Source organism: Nelumbo lutea, chromosome 7, assembly GCF_056320005.1.
Source record: "Nelumbo lutea isolate HS-2025 chromosome 7, American lotus-T2T, whole genome shotgun sequence".
In the NCBI taxonomy this organism is placed as follows: domain Eukaryota; kingdom Viridiplantae; phylum Streptophyta; class Magnoliopsida; order Proteales; family Nelumbonaceae; genus Nelumbo; species Nelumbo lutea.
In genome coordinates, this window is record NC_142690.1 from 8,973,088 (window position 1) to 8,993,607 (window position 20,520).

The window sequence follows — 20,520 nt, forward strand, 5'->3', positions numbered from 1 at the left end:
ATCGTGGAATCAGGGTCACACCAAAACAGTGCGACCCTGGTGGAAAAACTCGAGAAACCACTGTTACCATCGAGGACGAACATGGTGTTGCCATTCGAGAAACCACTGTTACCAAAAATGCGCTGCCAGCTGGAAGTCCGAGAAGAGCAGTGAAAGAACTCCTTGGAACTGGTGCTTCTTGAAGAACGTCTAGATCTGCAACTCCCAGATCTTCTTCTTCCTTCGCCCCCTTCCCCTCTTTGTTCTCCCTCTCCACCTCCCTTGAAGCTGGTAGATCAGTTAACCTGACTCGCGTTCAAATCTAAGAAGGAGTAAAACAATGAGTTCTTCTCAGAAAAGCTTCCGAAAGAACTTGAAGATTTTGATAGCCAAAGTTGAAGAAATGATTCTAAAATTTATTCTGGTGGAGATGACCCTTTCGCATTTTCTTAACAAAATCGCAAAGGTAAACAAAATTTTCTTTATGTTATTAAGAGGGTTAATCATCATTTTCTCTTCACCACATAGCGGAGCTTCTGGGTTTTTATCGGCAGATTGGCAGGAGTCTCTCAAAGAAGATGGTGAAGGAGGAGGAGAAGAAGAAGAAGAAAAAGAAGGGGAGGGACAGAAATGAGGGTAAAATTGGGTTTAAAAAAAAACAATATTATCATATGTGATGAAATATTAATGGATGCCAATGATAAGAGTAGAGTTAATCAATTGTAAGAACAATAGGGATAGCATTAGACAATAGTAAAACACCAAGGTTACTTAATTAGCTAAATGATAAGGATAATTTAAGAAATTTGCCCAAAAAGTCTGCACCCGTTGGCATAGCCTTGTGATAAAACCGAAGCATTCTGCTGTGAACCAATGATAAAGGTTTATTACCGGCATCAAATTTATTTACCGGCGTCGAATATCATCATTGGTTACAGTCCGCTATACAGGTAAATCGTTCAGCTAATCCGAATTCGAAATAACATTAAGGCCACACAATACATCAAGGCCGTTATTTCACAGTTACAGCCCAAGGGTACGACCTCGAACTCAGCTCGCACCTGAAATGTGTTGCACGTGTACCTTGGAACGAGTTGATTTCGCCAGCTTGTCTAGCGATCCAACCGTTCTCAGATCCGGTCACCTCGTTCTGGTTAGCGGTCCGATCCAAAACACCAAGCCCATTTCCTGTCTTCCTGCAACTGCAAGAGAAGAAGAAGGAATCTCATTCATTCAGGTATGCTTTGCCTGACGGTTATTTGAGCTTCTGCTTTGAGGGAAAAAAGTAAGAAAAATCGTTCATTTTTTCTTTCTGAATTTTGTGCATAATTTTTCTTTTTTAAAATTTTCTGTGCCAAAACCCTGGGTTTCAGATATTTGAATGCCACTAGAAAAGAAATTTAAAGCTGGCACAAGATTCTTGTTTTCTGCTTTTCTTTTCACCAAGTTATAATTGAGGTAAAGGAGTAAAGCCTTCATTTCTCTTGTCTTCGGCTAGCGGCCGTGTGAGGAGAAACCATTAAAACTCATGGGAGGGGAAACTTTAATTCTTCCACTTCACTTAGCTCCGATGGAAAAGAAAAGCAGTGTAGAACCTTTTGCTTACTTTTCTCTTTACTCTCTGCATTTATGGATATCTTTGTTAAGTAATTGAGTATGTCACTGCATTTTCAGATCTCCCATGGCTGCAGGGTCGACTGAAAGGAGAAGGGAACGAGGTTTTCTTATGTGCTTTTAAAGGTGAAGAACCTTGAGTGGCGTGCCTTCAAAGTGAAAAGGTAAATTTTATTCAGTTTCAGATTATTGGTCCTTCATTTGAAGCATATGTTCTGCTTTCTTGGTAGTATTTCCTCTGTTGCTAGTCTTTTATTATTTAAAATTTTGATATGTGTATTCATAAAAACCCAAAAAAATGATATTGGAATTTTAAAACTGACACTTCCAAATCTTCAGTTCCCAAGTTTACAACTTAAAGGCAATCAGGTACGTCATTTATGACATCCTTAGTTAACAATCTATAAATATACGCCTGTACATGTGGCTTGTGGGCGGATATGCCATTCTGCACCCACCTCTAATTTTTGTTGCACTGCTTTCTGAATTTAGTTAAATAGTGTGAATGTGCGATTAAAGTCATATTGATGCCTTTAATTGTTTAGAATTGTCTGCATTAATTTTAAGACTAAGAAATGCCCTCTCTTATTTTACACTTTCAAATTTGACCCAGAGCCGAAGGAAATTTATTGTTTTGTCTGCTATATTTTAACAGTTGATTCTTGATTAAGATCTTATTTGCTGAAAAGCAATGAATTCCCCTGCTTTTCTTCTTTAAATTTAAATTCTATGCCATGCAGAGTTCATGCAAAGTCCACCTTGTGGCATGAATGACTACTCATCTCCAGTCAAGGTGCATCAGATACTATAAGTCAGCACCACTTTATTGACCTGGTTAACAGATCTATGAGTGTTCAAGGAACTAAGATGAGAAGATATACTTGAATGAGTTTCTTTCTCTTTCTCAAGGTTATGGAGGAGTCTGACAAGTTGGTTGTGTCAGCTTCATCACAGTCCTTTAGCTCAATGGCAAGCTTATGTTGGGGTTGGATCCTTCTCGTACTTGGTTCAGTTTCATTTTTGGGCTTCTTTTATGCTGCTATCCTATCCAAACTTCTCCCTCAATCTGAAAATCAGATTTTATCAGCCATTCAAAATGACAGGTGATACTTCATTTGCATGTCATTGTTGCGACACCACCATTGGAAATGGTTATGCTGTCATTTCTGTTACAAGTTCTAAGAATGATGTTATTATCTGTTTATGTGATTTTATTCATTTATTTGTCGTTCTGCTTTTTTGCTTTTCTCCAACATAGGATTTGAGTATTTCTAATCAAGGCACACTTAGTGGAGTTTGTAACACTTATTTCTTATCATTCTAAAAACACCTTAGCACTTTTTTTTGGGGGGGGGGGATTATTTTGTTCTGGCGAGCTACTGTGTCTAAATTACTCAAGTACAACTTTACACTGATTGAGTTAGTACTAGTCAAATCTAGTTAACGATAGTGAATTTCTTATAAAAAAATCAGAAACCTGATTTTAAGCTGATAAAATTGGTAAAACGAATTAACTATCTTATTTGAGAAGTCTCTTCTGAATGTAAGGAAGTTCTGTAGGTTCAGGTTTGCTATTCTGGTAAAGCTGGTAACAGTTGATACTGCATACCCTACTAGCATTCATATCTTATCTTAACCTATTACTCTAATATACTTTTTTTAACTTATTTTTGTAGGGAGAGGTAGATGGGGAAGAAAGAAAAGCTAAAAACATTTGAAAATGCAATTTGGTTTAATCATAATTTTGAGCCATTGATCCTATTCATGTACTTCAAAATTTTTATGTGTTTTCCCCTTTAAATAAAGTGTCTTTAAATTGGAATATTTGCATTTACAAATACAGAGTATTTTCTAACAAGCTTTGTTTGTTGAGTCAGAAGGACAAAACTTGTTTCTTTGATTTGACAAAGCAATATGAGTCTAATGTAAGTTATGATATGATCAAATCCATGCTGAAACTTGACTGCATTGTTCAGATTGTATATAACTTTATTCAATGGGATGGTGCTGGGAAGTAAAATGTAAATATTGTCTTATGTGCTTCCTGTATCAAAACAAAAGGAAAATGAAATAGCATTCTAATCATTGAGAAAAAGAAAAAGAGAAAAAAAACCTTGCCATTTTTTATTTGTCAAAGTCAAGTTCCATGTAAACTTGCAACATGCTTAGGTTCCTTTTCAAACTTGCTTTGAAAATTCATATTTATATAGTGTTTTATGAATGGAGAACTCTGAGAGTACTTCATCTTTACTGAATCAGTACAAAATCTCGTTTGAATTCTTAGAATGCAGCACAAAATTCAAATAAAGTTGGGTAAAGTGAATATAAGGATAGAGTCCTATGGCTACACTTATAGAGAAACAAAAAGCAAAGCAAAGATTTTCTTTTCTTAATTAGAATGATTATTCAATCTAGTTAGACATTAAAAATTGATTAGGAGAATGGAAGTGATTAACAGTGGAGCTCCTCTGAGTGTATCTGTTAGTGGGGTGATTCTCAGATGAATTTTCAATGCTCTTGGTGTGCCTATTGATAATTTAAGTCCTATAGTCAATAAATACTTGCACATCTTCTATTCATAGATCTGCACCTTCTTTTATACAGTTTGATAAGATCAGTTGCCACTTCTCATATATAAGATTAAATATCAATACACATTTAGCACAAAATAATACACACAACCTGTTGTTAGTGCACTGAACTATTGGCCATGAGGGGGTATTTTGTGATGCATCTTTCTGTAACCTCCCACTTGTAACTGTAGCTTCAAAGAGACTGTAGAAGGTAGGAAATGTCACAATTGTAACATGATGTGTTGATGGTCAAAGAAAACTGTCACTTAACCAACCAGAGGAAAGGAAAGGAAGAAAGCATTGTTAAGTTTATTCACAGCTTTCTAGGTTGCTTAATATCGACCTATTGGTATGTTTGGTTCATCTGATTCTTATGCTAAGTTTAATATTTCAAATCTCTCTTTACCCCATAAATTTTCTTGGATGATTAAACATTTGCAAAGGTGCACATAGGGTGTGTGTTGGCTTAGAGGGGAGGCTTATTTTGTTGGGGGGGGGGGGGGGTACACCACAACTCACCTGTTTTTTTTTGTTTGAAGGATCAAAAGGAAATTTCATTAAATTGAAAAAAGGAATTACATCCCAACACCATTGGTTGTCATGTTGACACAACAAATACACACTGGAAATCAAACTGAAAAGGAGTCTTCATTACAAGGCTGTAAATCAAGGGTATTCTAGAATCTTTCCAACAAATCAGCTTTGGATACTTGATCAAAATCTGGAAGTCTAAGGATCCAGTCTGAAATCAGATTGCTCACTGCAGCTACCAGATATTCAATGCTTTTTGACCTGTTCTCAAAAACCCTTCTGTTTCTCTCCTTCCAGATAGACCAGCAAACTGCAAATGGAACACAGCTCCAGAGAATCCTAGCTCTCTCTTTCTGCCTCTGAGATTTGGCCATTTGGAGAAGATCTCTGCTGGAAACATTGGTTGGAAGACACTCCTCCAAATAAAAAGGAAAAGAACTTCCAAATGAAGCTTGCTCCACTACATGAGAAGAACAAGTGGGCTGTTTCTTCCTCCTGATTACACAAATAACACCAGCTGGCCAGATGCAATCCCCTAGATTTCAGGTGTTCAGAAGTGAGGATACTGTCATGCACCACCTACCAGGCAAAGGCTTCTACCCTCGGGGGGGCTAGGTTGCCCTACACTCCATTTATCTGGTCTGATCCCATTCCTTCTCTTAATAGTGCCTTGTAGAATGACTTAACAGTGAATCTGCCTTCTCTACATTCTTTCCACCATATACCCTCTTCTGTTGACCTAGTAATGCTGGTCCCTTATAATTTTTCCAATAGCATAATGCACTCTTCCACTTGGTCCAAAAGAAGCTTTATGAAGTTCGGATTCCAAATCAGTTGCACCCCTCTCCACATCTCACCCTAGTGCATCTCAACTGGCTTTTGGTCATGCTTTGATGAGTTAACTTTGGATTTGATGTTCCAAACTTTCAATATCTAATGTACCATATTGTAGATTGTAGCTATGATGTTAGAGCTTAAATAGTTTAACCTATATAAGTCTTAGACCTATAAGGCTAGAGTTTACATGTCAATTACTTAATGCTCTAACCAACTGAGCTATTATAATTTTAGAAATATGGCATTTTGTTCTGGCACACATTTCACCTTGCACCTTGTACCTTACCTTACACCCCAAGCTCTAAGAACCCCTTGTGTTTTATTGCTTCCTTTCTTTTAGAACACTAGAAAGAAGGGAGTGGAGTTATAATCTTTGTTTGAGGGTGTATTCTTCATATTCATACTTTCATATGCCAAAAATATTGATAATTGTTTATTTTTAGATATAATTTTTTTCCTGAAAGGAAGTGATATAGGAGCTGACATGTCAGATCTGAGATTTTCTAAATATATATTGATAGGTAATGTGATTATTGTTGTAAAATTTTGAAGCTTTTTTTGAGTCATTAATAGTTTTCCTAACTGGTTAAGAGTTATTTTAGTCAGTCTGAATTCTTATATATATATATATTTTTTTTGGGGTAAACAGTCAGTCAGAGTTATGTTGGTAGGCCATGATCATGGTCATAATTCAAGCTGGATTTGTTTTATTCCTAGTCCTAAGCCAACTAGGATTTGTCTTAAGTCAAAGCCCCAGTCGTTAGCCAACTAAGATTGGTTCTATTCCTAGTTGGTGCCTTAGTAGCATTTCTTAGTTGATTTTGGAGTAGGAAAACAAGGGAGAAGGACTAGCCAACCTTCCTTTCTTTGCCTATAAATATATGTAAGGCCCTCTCTTTTTGGCATTAGATTATAACATTTAAATTCTTTACATTCAACATTGCGAGTAAGTCTAATTCTCTTGATGGTACTGATTCCTTCTAGAAGCTATTAGTTGCTGATTCCTAATAGTATCTCTAAGTGCCGACTCCTAGAGAAGCCTAGATGCTGATTCCTAGCCTTATTTTCTTTTTCTTATTTTGCAGATCAATCCTGCATTACTTGGTATCAAAGTAGTTAGTCCCTCATTAAGAAGTAATCTGCACTTCCATGAAAATGCACAAAGTTCATCAAAAGATGTCGGTTTGAGTCATTTGACACATTTTCTCATCCTTCCTTTTCAACATCAGGTAATAAAGGTTGAGTGTCTTACTTCTAATATTGTAAGTTATTCTAATTTTCTTGATGGTACTGATTTCTTCAAGAAGCTATCAGGTGTTGATTTCCGAAAGTACCTCTAGGTTTTGACACCTAGGGAATCCTAGGTTTTCTTTCTCTTATTTTGCGGGTCAAACCTGCATTAACGTGCACTCCCTTATTCCAAATAACAATCTTCCCTTCCATGAAACAGCACAAAATCAATCAAAAGATTTAGGTTTTGACTCATTCCTCATCCTCTAAGACTCATATTGACTTGGAGTTGAATCTGAGCTTGGATGTATGGAAAGCATTAGATCTTTAAAATAAGAATGATGTTAGAATCTGAGTACACGAGATGAAAAGCTACTCAGGGTTTCTGAATTTTTTGATATCTTGTCTCAAAATGTTAGTCTGAGACTGAGTAATCACCATTCTTGCATTTTCTTTTTCTTCTTTGGTATTCTATGCTTAGTTTAACAAGATTTAAGTAGGAAAGTACTTGAAACCAATGTGTAGGTAAAGTGACTTGCTCTATTTCAGTAGATATCGCAAAGGGGAATTATGGAACTGTAGGCCACCAATAATGCAGATATTGCACTTCTTATTTTCAACATCAAGATCTTAAGAAATATATTATTCCTGTAAGTAAGATAAAAGAGTATCATTATGTTAAGGAATGATTATTCTTGCCCCCTTCCTCTTTATGTACTTATTTGTGTATATTTCTTTAATTTGGAATTGAAAGAATACTATTGCTCCCTTTCCAGAACTTGTATCAATAGCAATATGCCAGTCAAGGCTTGAACACCTTCCTCTTCTAGTACATTCTCTTTTTCTTCAAAGACAAGTTTTGCTTCACAACAAAAAAAGGTGCCAAATAATTAAGAACTTAAAAAGTCAAAAAGAAGAATACAGTCATTTGCAATTCTGGTGTTTCTCTGTAACATCTACAATGGGCTAAATTTTCTAGGATAGCCCTGACTTTGGCCTTATTCCTAAGCTTCTAGCTCTATATTTGTTGCTAAGGCCTGCCCATAAGCCAATGTCAAGATAGATATTGTTTCTTGTGTTTGTTCAGGAATTTAAGGACTTGAGGCCTGGCTTTTCCCAAAATATGCCGATTCAATAAATTTCCAATAAATTGAATGCTCAAGCATAGAATTGAACTCTACCACTGATCCATTTTATTTCAATTTGCTTTTTTCTGACATGGTTCTTCTTCCATAGCAGGTACTACTGCTTATTGGTTCCCCTGACACTTCCTATGCTTGTGATTGCTGTATATTTCCATTGGTTGAGCATGAAACTTTTCAAGCATGCATGAATTATTCATCCTCTTTGGGTTAAGAACTTGTAACTGGGAAAGTTTTGAATATATGCCATGTTTAATGTTGGCTTCTCCATTCTGGTATAAAGCCAAGTACCAGCATTACATTTGTGTATTTTTAATACCAAATTACCAATAAAAGCTTCTGGTCACCTCTCCTGGATACGTCCATTCAAATTTGTGTGGTAGGTTTCTGGTCGGGAGTGATGAGATGCCCTAACGCCTAGAGCTAATGAAGATACAGATGCTTCTACTTTCTATTGTTAGGTCTGGATTTCTATTTGATGTGAAATTCCTTAACTTTCTGATTCTCTTATTTTCTATTAAACCAAACACAACCTTAAGTTTGAAGTATTCAATTACATTTCTGGCGGAAACTACTGTTTAAAGGGCGGTATGGTAAGTTATTCTATTTGTTGTAGGCCTGTACCCCATATAAATTCGCGTCTGGTCATCCTGTGTCTTGTCATCGTAGAAAACATGGGAAGCTTCATGTATTTGCTGTAGCCCAAGAGTTTTCATTCCAACTGGGTTAGATCAAGAAAAGTGGTCCATGTACTGTTATTTTTGATGCAGGTCTTGGCTACTTTTGGTTGACTTGGGCCAACCATGGGTTACAACATCTCCTATAGTCTCACTAAATGGCCCTGTACCGTACTAATGGCTTGATAAATTGGTCCAAAAATTACTAGCATGAACAGATCATCAATCTTTTCACCACAAAAAGAGGAAAGAAAAATTAATCGTGGATTGACAACGATCTACTCAAAAACACATCTTGAGTAGACTCTTAATCCAACCTAAAAAACCAACCTCGGATCTCTGACTCATTGGAGTAGAGACCTGGGATCAAATCCCAACCTTGGATTACCTCCTCAAGTGACCTTATCACAAATTTTGGATGGGTACCATAGGTACCCTGAACTTTCAATTACAACACTTCGAGTACTTTGAACTCTCAAAAATAGACATTTAGTTCATCCGTTAGTATTATGTTAGTTAAACATTATATAATGCCAAAAATGCCCTTCTAATGTATTTTTAAAGTCATTCTCAAACCTCAAGTAACCAAATGTCCCCCCACGATGATGTTCTTACATGGACAATAAATAACATTTTCAAAATTTCTAATGATGACATTCTTTGGTGATGATTTTACTTTGTAGAATGATTTTAAAAATATATGAGAAGGGTATTTTTTATATTATGTAATGTTTAACCGATGGAATACTAACGGATGGACCCAAGTGTCTATTTTTTAAAGTTTAGGATACTCGAGTGTTGCAATTGAAACTTTAGGGTACCTATCTATAGGGGTGGCCGTGAGCCAAGTTTCTCACGAGCTGTCCAATCTTAGCTTGTGAAAAGGCTAGCTTGGCTTGGTCTAAATCGAGCTTCGAGTTGAACTTGAGCCTAATATAGTCTCATTTGCTAATCGAGCCAAGCTCGAGCTTAATAAAGCTCGGTTCGTGAGGCTTGTGAGACTAATCGAGTATATATGTATATAGGGTGTCACCTTGACTTGGCACTTTGGCCACTAAGGAAGACCTTGGTTCAACGCCTTGGCAACTGAGGGAGACCTTGGTTCGACACCTTGACGTTTGAAGGAGACTTCAAATTGGCACCTTAGCAACAAAGGGAGACCTCGGCTAATAGGGAAACCTCAGCTCAACACTTCAACAGCTAAGGGAGACTTCAGCTCGGCACTTCAACAGCTGAGGGAGACTTGTAATCAAAGGCAACCAAGCTCAAATTTCTGAGCTTTTTACTTGAGCCGACTTCGAGCTCAAGTCTCTAATTTGAATCGAGTTTGAGCTCGAACTTGATAGTTTATGAGCGAGCCGAACTCGAATAGCCAGGTATTCAGCTTGACTGGTCTCGAATGCAACCCTACCTATCTATCACTACCCGGTACCTATTTGTATTTTACCCTTCTTTTCAATAGTTCTTTCATATGAGCTACTGTGGTAAGGATGTACCAAAAAAGTGAAAAAAGAACTACTTTGGTAAGAGTTAACTTTGGCTGTTGTGGGTCAACAACCTATGATGTTGAGAGCATTTTTATGTTGGACACGTTCACCAATTCACAAGAAAAACTTTGGTTGTGGCTATGCTGTTGGGAGCGTTTCTGGGGATGCCACGTTACTATGACAATGGGCAAATTTGTAATTGCCTTCTATTTTACTTTGATCATAGTATGCCACGTTACTATGACAATGTCCACTCTAAAAACGCAGTTGGTTCCCAACAGCCAAAGCTCTCTCCATTCACGCCCATGTCTATGTTTATTGTTAAAAAGAAATAGGGAGTGATTACTATTTTACCCCTTTATGGTAACATGGCATTCCCAAAACTGTTCTCAACATCAGGGCTGTTACTCCAACATGTGCTGGGTCAGAGAAGGCTTTAGCCACAAGTTGCTGTGTCCGATAGTGTGGCCGATAGCCCCATGAGGAAAAAAAAAAAAAAAGAAAAAGAAAAAAAAAAAGAAAAATATAAGCCCAAGCCTGGAAATTCCTAGGCTGGGCCAGGCTAGAAATGATCAACAATAACCGGTGCTGATGCAACTGTAGAGTCATGTTCCATGTGCACAATGATGTTTTACACAGCAGATCTGGACTCAAGTGGGATGGTTTATTCATGGTTCAAAGCATCGATATGATACGCCCGATATAGAGTGTATTGTATCATGTCTTTTGAAAAAGATACAGTCCAAAATGCCTATTTTTAAGTGTTTCGAACCCCCAATTTTTTTAAAAATAAAAAACATGTTAAAAACTTTCTAAAAAACCAAAATTTGAAAAAAAAAATAAAAAAGAATGTTTTGGCCATTTCTATGTACCGATGTGATACGATAAAAAAAAAACTTGTATGATATCGATACTTTGAACCTTGGATTTATTCTTAAACTGTACCATTACCAAGTATGTGACTGATCCTCTTGGTTTACCAATTATTATTATTATTATTATTATTATAGTTGGGGTCCGGGGTTTATCGGGGCCAAGAAATTATTATTATTATTATTATTATTATTATTATTATTATTATTATTATTATTATTATCTATGAAGTAACGGTCGCCTTGCCGGGGCCAAGAAATTTTCATGGGTAGAAGAGATCCTCAAACACCGTATGACGACATCTCCGAAGAGGGTTTTGCAATCCGGCTTATTTCTCTCTATGGCCAATCCAGCATGTCCGGGCATGCCTGCAGGACGTTCGATCAATTACCTGAATCAAAATGCACACGCACGGTGAAATCCTTCAACGCCCTCCTCTCAGCTTGTGCCGATTCTAGGAATTTCGATAAGGCTGATCAGATTTTCCGTGAACTTCCGTCGAGATTGTCGATAACCCCGGATCTTTTCTCCTACAATATTATGATCCGGGCTCTATGTGACAGGGGATCGTTGGATTCTGCGCTTTCATTTCTAGATGAGATGGAAAAGAATGGTGTTGGCCCGAACCTGATTACTTTCAACACCCTTCTGAATGCGTTCTACGGGATAACCGGTTTTCTGATGGTGAGGAGATTTGGGTTAGAATGGAAAAGAGCAATTGTGTTCTAGATGTCCAAAGTTTTAATGCTAAGCTGCGGGGCCTTGTTCTTCTAGGAAAAACATCGGAGGCGGTTAAGTTGCTTGATGAGTTGAAGACTAGGGGAGTGAAAACTGATATCTTTAGTTTCAATGCTTTATTTAAAGGGTTTTGTAATGAAGGGTATTTAGAAGAAGCTAAGAAAATTTACAGTGAATTGGAGAAATGAAGCTTGTGGGTAAGGAGGTAAGCAAAGAGCTTTTTGACATTGTCTTAGCCATATGTGCTTCCCAAAAAGAAGCTGGTTCTGTTGCACATTTCCATGTATTTATTTTATGAAATAATTTGTTTTTAAACTAGTTTCTGATTTACTTTTGAAACTCACAACAAAAAAGTTCAATCAAGTTGTGGATAATTACATGCTAGGATCAGTTTTCATTCTGAATTTGTTTAAGTTTACATAACTCCATTGATCTCAGTTTATCATTTTAAATTTGCTTGTATCTGAATGATCCTAAACAAGCATCAATCTCTCACCCCCCCCCCCGCCTTATGAATTTGCTGAAATATAGATGACTTCAGGTTAGCATTTGCTTGGGTAGTTTCTTATTACTGGATGGAGTAGTTTTAGGGTCGGTTTGCAGTAAAACTAAGGGCTGAAATTAAGTTAGACTGATCATAATAAATCCCTGAAGAAAGATCTGAATTTGATTTGAATTGCCCTATTGAAATCATATAATAAAACAGATTAGTGAAGGTCCGTGTCAAAGAAATCATGATGTATTCTTCAAAACATAAAGTCATGTTTATTTATATGTTATTCACCATGGATCAACACTTGTTCTTTATTTATATGCATTAATGATGGATGAAGCAAAAGGATCTAAATACCAAGGGGTCAATCACCTAAGTACTCCCATGAGTTTTATGAAAGTAAACAGATTAGATAAATAAACATAGATTACATTTGCTTGGTGGGATCTTCATTTCACTTCTTGAAAGGCACCTTCAACTTCCCAACCGAGTACTGAATTATTTCCCTTTTTTATAATTACTAAACTAGTTCAGAACAAGTCATATCTAAAATACTGTTGTCAGTCATATCTAGTTCATATGAACTCAATCACATCTTTTTTTTTTCTTGTACATGTGCAACATGTGCATGTCTTTTACTTTTTGGAAGTTGATCATATTTTTCCATTTTAACCAAGGAGACATCATCTGTAACTCCTCATACAAGACTCTTCACTATTCCGTGTAATCTCTTTTAAGGACTTTTCAGCTTTATGGGTACTTTGTTTTTACAGTTTGCAATCTACATTAAGCACTTTTGTATATAGTGTACCAAATGAGGAAACATATCTTCAGTTGGCAACCCGTATCTGACTAGTTGACTTTGTCCTTAGGTGACAGTGGCACAAACTCGTTTTGGGATCATAAACAATGACTATTCCTCTGAAAATTTTATTATAATTTGTTTTTTTTTTTTTATTTTATCTCTTGTATCCTCCAAGTAATACGGGATTTGCATGATATGTTAGTTCTAAGGAGACTCACTTTCTTATCTCAGGCTTCATTACTTTCACTTCTGCCAAAATACTTAATGAGGATAGCAGGAGTCCCAAAACTGACTGTTAATGTATCAGTACATCTTGTCAATTGGGTATGCGTGCTATTTCCATTTGAAAATCTAGTTAACTTCACTTTCAGTTTGTATTATTTTGACTCCTTAGTCCTTATGGATGCTTATGTATATCTGCAGTTCCATGATAACTTCCATCTTAAAGGCCCAATCAGTTCAGATTTAGATAGATCCTTTAAGTCTACCCTTGCCCATGCCCTTGAAACATGTACATATTAAATTACTGAATTTTATAGTTTATCTACTTATGAAGAATATCAACCTGGCCCAAGCAGTAGTTAGTTTTCGGCATATTGGAATTTGGCATTTGGCATCCAGAACAGACATATATTTTGGGTATTGGGTATTGGGAATTCTAGCTTTCATGTCTTTTGTTTTTAGTTCTTCAATCACAGACACGTGTAATAAGATAAAAAAAATAAACATGGCTTGTTTTTAGCAAGGTTTAAAATGTTGATATCGATGGAAATGTTGCTTAACAAAATATAGGACATATGTTGGAAATGTCGAGGGGAAATATTGTAAAAATTAGAGACATTGTGGAAATATTATGAAATATGTGGAAATATGCAAAGATATTTTGTAAAATGATAAAAGAAGCATTAATACATATTTCTAGACTATTATCTTATTCCCAACCATTATATAAAGCTAAGAAACTAAGATCAATAACAAATTAGTAAATGATGATTTACTGATTTATTATGCATTTTGATGTTTTTACAAGGTTATCTGATATTTTCTTTTCTTATTTTTAGTTCTGATTTATTATAAATTCTAATATATTTATTTCACACTAGTAAATAGAAATACATTTATTCTGATTTTTTAAATATTAAAGTTATAATACATTATGTTTTATTATAAATTTAATAAACTGATTCTCCTTTTTGTAGTATTAAGATTATGATAAATTCCTATTTCTTATAAAACTTAATGAATTTATTATGATTTTTAATACTAAATTTATAATAAATTATGATTTAGTATAAAATTTATTAACTTTGTTCTGATTTTCTATTTTAATTGTAGAATATGGTTTATTATAAAATTTAATAAACATTTTCTGATTTTAATAAATATTTTAAAAAATACTAACTAGTTAATATTTTATTACTTGAAAAATATTTTATGTTTTATATTATAAAGTAATTAATTTATTCTTTTGTTTTTATATTTTGTTAATTCTTTTTATAAATATTTTATTTGAAATATTAAACAGAAATATTAATGTAATAATCTATATTAATATACTGTATTATATTAATATAATATACTAATATATTATATTTTTAATGTACATTAGTCGACATCTTGTCGATATAATAGGAAAAACTGTATTTATTTTGGTTATTTGGACCGATTTGGTCAACATTTCCTAAAAAATAGGAAATGTCAACCGACATAATGTAATTTTTATATTACCATCCATTTTCATGTTGGTGAGCCTCGACATCGACATATGTCGGGTGACATTAGCGACATTTGGCGACATTTGAAACCATGCTTTTAGTTATTCACAAAAATAAACACATAACAGGTTGATAATAAGATAAAAAATGGCAATCCCATTGAATTAGCGATTTATCTCTCAACAATTAAACAGAAATCAGAGTCAGATTATCAAAACATTTGTAGATCCCAAATTCAGCTCCCAGCCCACCTTGGTGAACAAGACAACAGCCTGCAATAGCGCTCATAATTCAGCTCCCAGCCCACTTTCGTGAACAAAACACACTCCACACTTTACTGTAACAAAAACACCTGCATTTGTCCTTAATTTAGAACCATAAGAACCAAGGTTATTAGAAACCACTCCATCACAAATTAACTATAACAAATCCTCTGGGTAGTAGTTCTCAACCCTGTAATTGGTCCCAGCATCAGATCTAAAAAGTCCAGCAGCATTAGAACCATTATCTTGATTTGAGGAATTAAACACAACGTTATTCACACAATCAATCACTTGTTCTTTAACAACATTCTGAAAAATTGAAAGATTCCTAGCCATCCAAATGTAATAGAAACATACTTCCAACAACTCTAGACTGATAGCTTTAGATTGTTCCAACAAACTGTTTATCCAAGGCATTTTCTATGATGCCAGAAAAGGTATGATGTCTGAAAATCTTTAACAAATTCCCCCACTCCCCGCTGGTGAATTTTGATTTGATTAATCACAACTTTTATTTTATATGTTGATTGGTTATTAGTTTTTAAGGCATCATGCCTCTTTGGTATCATAGTGGGACTCCATCTGATTCAAAATGGCATCAAAGAAAAACCCATTTGATGACTCTGAGAGAATGATTCTCCATGAGAAGAAAACCAGCATGCTTTGGTGAAAGGACATATATAAAACAAACGGATAATAGAATTTATCTGCTCAGAGTAAAATTCACACCACTTATCAGACATAATTGTCTGACACAAAAAACTCTTTAGTCCCAATAAATCCTATCACACAAAAAGACCTGAAAATGGGGAGGCACTCTAAGCTTCTAAAGTTTTCTAATTACAATTTAAGGGCATCAGATAAAACCACCTTTCAAGCTTTCCAGATACAAGAATAAACCCATTTATCTTTTTGAAAGACTGGAATTTGACACTGTCCAAGCCAAAACATCTGAATTTCTATTTGTAAATTTTGAATAACAAGATGAACATAAAGCCCGGAATCTGACCTTCATTCACCCCATAAAGCCTGCCACCGTATCCTAAATTAGTAGGATGAACATAACCCATCCTACATCACCAAGCTAAAACCAAATGCTCCAGAAATCAACTTCACCTTCCTTATTCATCTGTTCCGTCAAGATCATCCTGATTGCGCTGGCACATGAGATCCTCACTGTTGGGATCAAGTATCGAAACCTGCTTTCTCATTTGTAAGTCCATAACACCTTCTGGCAAATTCCTCCTCCCCACCCAGAAAAGAAAAGAAAAGAAGAAAAGAAAAAACTCAAAACTCTTACTAGCCTGCACTTCCTTGTTAACCACCTTTAAATTAAAATTTCCTTCTTGACAATTTGTTAGCATCAATTTAGAAACACCAGGCTCCTGACCCTTCCAATTTCATTGTCCTTATCCAGCTTCTGTCTCCTTTTATCTCTTTGCCTAGAGGATTATTCATGCAAAAATACTTGGAGAATCTTAAATTTGGTCATCCTTCACAACACATCAAGAGCACTCCCCTAATTTGTGGTGTCAAAAGACTTTTTCTTTGACTGACAAATATGAAACATCTTTTAAATTCCATATGGACTTTGTCTTTGATGTAGCTGTCATCTGATTCTCACAATGTTCCAATGAAAACCCCCTTTGTATTCCCTCTTGCACACCTTCTTAAAACTCTTCTCTTAGCCAGGTCCCCCTGAGCCGATTTTCAATCTACTAAAAAATTCAAAGCTTGAACCAATCAAGCACTTGTAGCATTCTTAATCTCTTTGCTGCATTAAACAATTTTCCTTTCCATCTCCAATTGTCTACCTATAGATGCCACCCCCTCTCCAGTTCAACTTGCCAAAGAAGATTCTTGAATTGACTTCCTAATCCAGTGCAGATCTATCCCAACCCTAGTATTAAAAACTGCTACAACTTGTGTCAAAGGAATCAGAGAGAAGAAGTCATCACTCCTAACTGTTACAATTAAATTTGTTTCTTGAATTTTTTATTGGGGCTTTTTAATTTAAGTGATTGTTCCATCCCTAAGCCTCTTATTAATCAAATTAGTAAGACAGTATTTTATTTTTTGTTGACATAAACCCTGATTTTCCAAACCTATATAATGCTCTAACAGACATACCAAAATCTTCCCCATGTAAGCCCCTATAAAAACCCATGAAACTGTCAATGTGACCTTGCCAAATACTCTTCTCTTCATTCCCCATAACTTAGATTTATTCCGAAATCTTGATTCCCCTAACTCATTAAATTGCAGAACCTTAGATCACTTTGACCATCCCACATTTAACTATTTACTTAAAAGGACATTGATCAGATGGAATTTTCTCCCAGGAGATTGCATAGGAATACCCATTAAATAGTCTATGCTACCACAGCTGCATTATTATGCAATACTTGTCATATATCCAATGGCTATTCATGAGAGAAGTAGCATGCAGATTTGCATCATAACTGATGTTGAATAAATAAAGGGTTCATGCAAAAATACACCACATTTTGTTATTGGTGATCTTTAGTGCATGGAAAAAAAAGGAACTGAGGTATTCCATGAGATAAATGCTGACTGGACCATGCCATACAAGTCCAAGATCATCGATACCTGTGCCACTTCCTTGGAAGAGATCACCACAAAGCATGACTAGCATATTATTGGTTAATAAGCATATTGACAAGCATATTGCACTAAAGTTATCTTAGAGTCATTTTAAAATGTGCAATAATTAGTGCAATAGGTGATTATTTTGCCTTGAACATTTGATTTATAATAGAGCTCATAAGTCATTGGTGGACAATTGCATAATTAAAAAGGTTTAAAAAGAGAACTGATATCATTATTTACCTTCTCCCTAACTATTCTTATCTGCATTATTATCTAATAAAGAACATCAAAGGAGAAATCACAGATGGGACTACTACATGGGAAAAGACTACAAGCATGTTCCCTAACTATTCTTATCTGATTCTTCGCTCCTGTAACACCAAGTTTTCTTTTATGTTATCAATTGTTTGGTAGGTTCACATAAGTTTATGTTATCAATTGTTTCGTTGGTAGGTTCACATAAATTTATTTTATCAATTGTTTTATTTCTAGTTGTAAATCATGTTAGCATTATGTATTGTACTTGTGTCTTTAGTTGTTTTATATAAGCAAATATTCTGAGTTTTCAGCGCAACAGGTTTCATATAGTTCTTTGTTTATTTATTGAAGCTATGTAGATCTGATGCAATCTATTGGACATTTTGGTTCAGGTTATAATTTATGCAGTGCTGTATTTAAAGCTGAACAGAGCTTAGATGTCTGTTGGAGTCAATCAGGAGAATAAAACACAAAGATTATTAGATATCTTAAATTATGATAGAAGTGGAAAGAAAGGAAGATGTGTTATATTATTTGACAAATTGAATTTTTTTTTGAAGTTCTTGTATTTTTTATGTCAATTGGATGTTGCATTTAATAATTCTTTAGTTTTTTAATTTAATACATTAATTTTGTTTCAAATTACATTTTTATTTAATTTATTTTTAATTATCATGAGATTTTCACTAAGCAGGTATTAAAGTGATGAATTAGTAAAAGTGCTATTGCAAAAAAAATTGTCGGAATAAAACTGATATAAAAATGTAAAAAAACACCTAAGCCGGCGGTCATATAACATCTAACCCAGCGGTTTGAACCACCACCTAAAGATGGCGGGAATGTTTGAAAATAACTAAAGGCGGCAGTCTTTTAGGACCTAAGCCGGCGGTCAAAATTGCAACCTTATTAAGGCTACCTGGCAGTTCCAATAGACCGCTGCTTTTGAACAATTTGAACCACCTTTGCCCAATCATCAAAGGCGGCGGTCATTTTAACCTAAATCGATGGTCCTGATCTAAGGCGGCAGCTTTTTAGGGAGCAGACGCATAACTGCCGCCTTAGACCTAAGCTGGCGGACTTCAATCCTAAATCGGCAGTCATACGTCTGCCGGCTTGTAGTGATAAATAACTGATATGATGCTCTTGTGCATTAAAAATTAAACCATAGTGAATAACACAATAGTGAGCTGATATTCCGTGTTGATTGTGTTAAAAACTCAAGAACCCATTGGGAAACTGGTAAGTGATTTTGTGGTGTCACTGGAATGTATTCCCAAATTGTTTGTGCCATTAGGCAGTTAAAGAATAAATGTTCCAGATTTTCTTCCTCCATATTACAAATTTGGCACAAAGGGGAATTTAAAATATGGTGTTGATTGGGTTATTCAACTATGGGGGCCAAGTAACCAAGCCTATTGCAGAGGGATAAGAAAGGGCCTAGTTCAGAAATGAAGTCACATCTACCCCTACAGAATGCGCCTCAAAAATGATCTACAGAACATCCCAACCGTGTATTGGGAATATCTCCCAATGGCAAGTATGGGAGATGTTCTAAATGCACACTGAGATGTGCTTGTCGTTTTTGGGGCGCGTTCTGTGGGGGGCAGAATGGCAGATGTGAACTCCCCAAAAACTGGTATGAGATATGTCATTATATCTCCTATTCGTTTAATGAGGCCTCTTGACAGAATATGAATCACTTGAACACTCTTACAGCCCATGAGTCTTTTGGCTTGGCTGTGAAACCCAACGACTACTTTCTGCTTCTATACTTTGCCAAGATTATTTGAGCCCATAATGATTGATGACCTGGAACCTAGCTTCTAGGTCAATAAAAAGCTGGCCCCAGTTCGTGCAGATCTTCACTACGCACTTTGTCATCAGCAAAAGGTGTCCCAGAACCGAGGAAAGTATCTTCTGGGTAATCCAAAGAGAGGGAGAACCCATCCGGAGCTACATCAAACGATTCAATGAAGCATGTTTACAGATCTCTCGGTTAGACTCCGCGGTACAGCTCGCTGCGAACAAAAGAGGGGTGACACACAAAGAGTTCAAATGGCACATGGTGGCCAGCCAGCCAGCAACCGTGGCCAACTTCCTCAAGCTTGCGGACAAGTTTATGAGAACAGAGGAAGAGATCAACCAAAGAAACGAAGGCGGGGTTGAAAAAAGAAAAAGAGAGGGCGAGCAACCCTCCAACCTCGGTGACAGAAGAGGCCATAACCGAGAGGCGAAGCCAAGCCAGCCGTCCCGAGCTCCCTTAGCAGTTCAGATGGATTACACGCCATTGAACGCAAGGCGGACCAAGATTCTGATGACGATCAAGGACGCACCTTACGTAAAGTGGCCACCTCGCCTGAAGAGCAACCCCAACGAGAGGAACAAAAATTTGTATTGTAGTTTTCATAAAGATCACGGTCATAGCACCAAGCAATGTAATAATCTCCGCGACAAGATAGAAGGACTCATCCGTCGCGGGTACTTAAGAAATTTTGTACACTACGACAATAGTAATAAAGCAGGTCGGCAAGGGGAACACGAGAAGGATGTCCCCGAGCCGAGCAACAGGCCAACCGAAGCCTTGCAGCGACCTCCCCCAGAAGAAAGGCCAGTCCGAGGAACCATCCATGTGATAGTGGGCGGTTCGATGGTGGTAGGATGCACTTTGGCGACAGCAAGGACGTCAGTTTGCAAA

The 20,520-nt window shown here is 36.1% G+C and overlaps 1 long non-coding RNA gene and 1 pseudogene across 3 annotated transcripts; both read left to right on the forward strand.

The window, feature by feature from the left end:
* The first annotated feature begins 518 nt into the window (after positions 1-518).
* LOC148844964 (uncharacterized) lies at positions 519-8,265 on the forward strand. 2 transcript variants are annotated; one of them, XR_016102230.1, is made up of 4 exons: positions 519-1,216; positions 1,654-1,757; positions 2,334-2,696; positions 8,004-8,265. It is a non-coding gene; the product is annotated as an uncharacterized LOC148844964 (long non-coding RNA). The 2 variants fall into 2 exon arrangements; XR_016102232.1 differs by having other exon boundaries at positions 1,059-1,264.
* A 2,832-nt stretch (positions 8,266-11,097) lies between these two features.
* On the forward strand, positions 11,098-18,331 carry LOC148844965 (small ribosomal subunit protein mS79 (rPPR3b)-like; annotated as a pseudogene). The gene is made up of 2 exons (XR_016102229.1): positions 11,098-11,886; positions 18,218-18,331. The product of XR_016102229.1 is annotated as a small ribosomal subunit protein mS79 (rPPR3b)-like (transcript).
* The last annotated feature ends 2,189 nt before the right edge of the window (positions 18,332-20,520 follow it).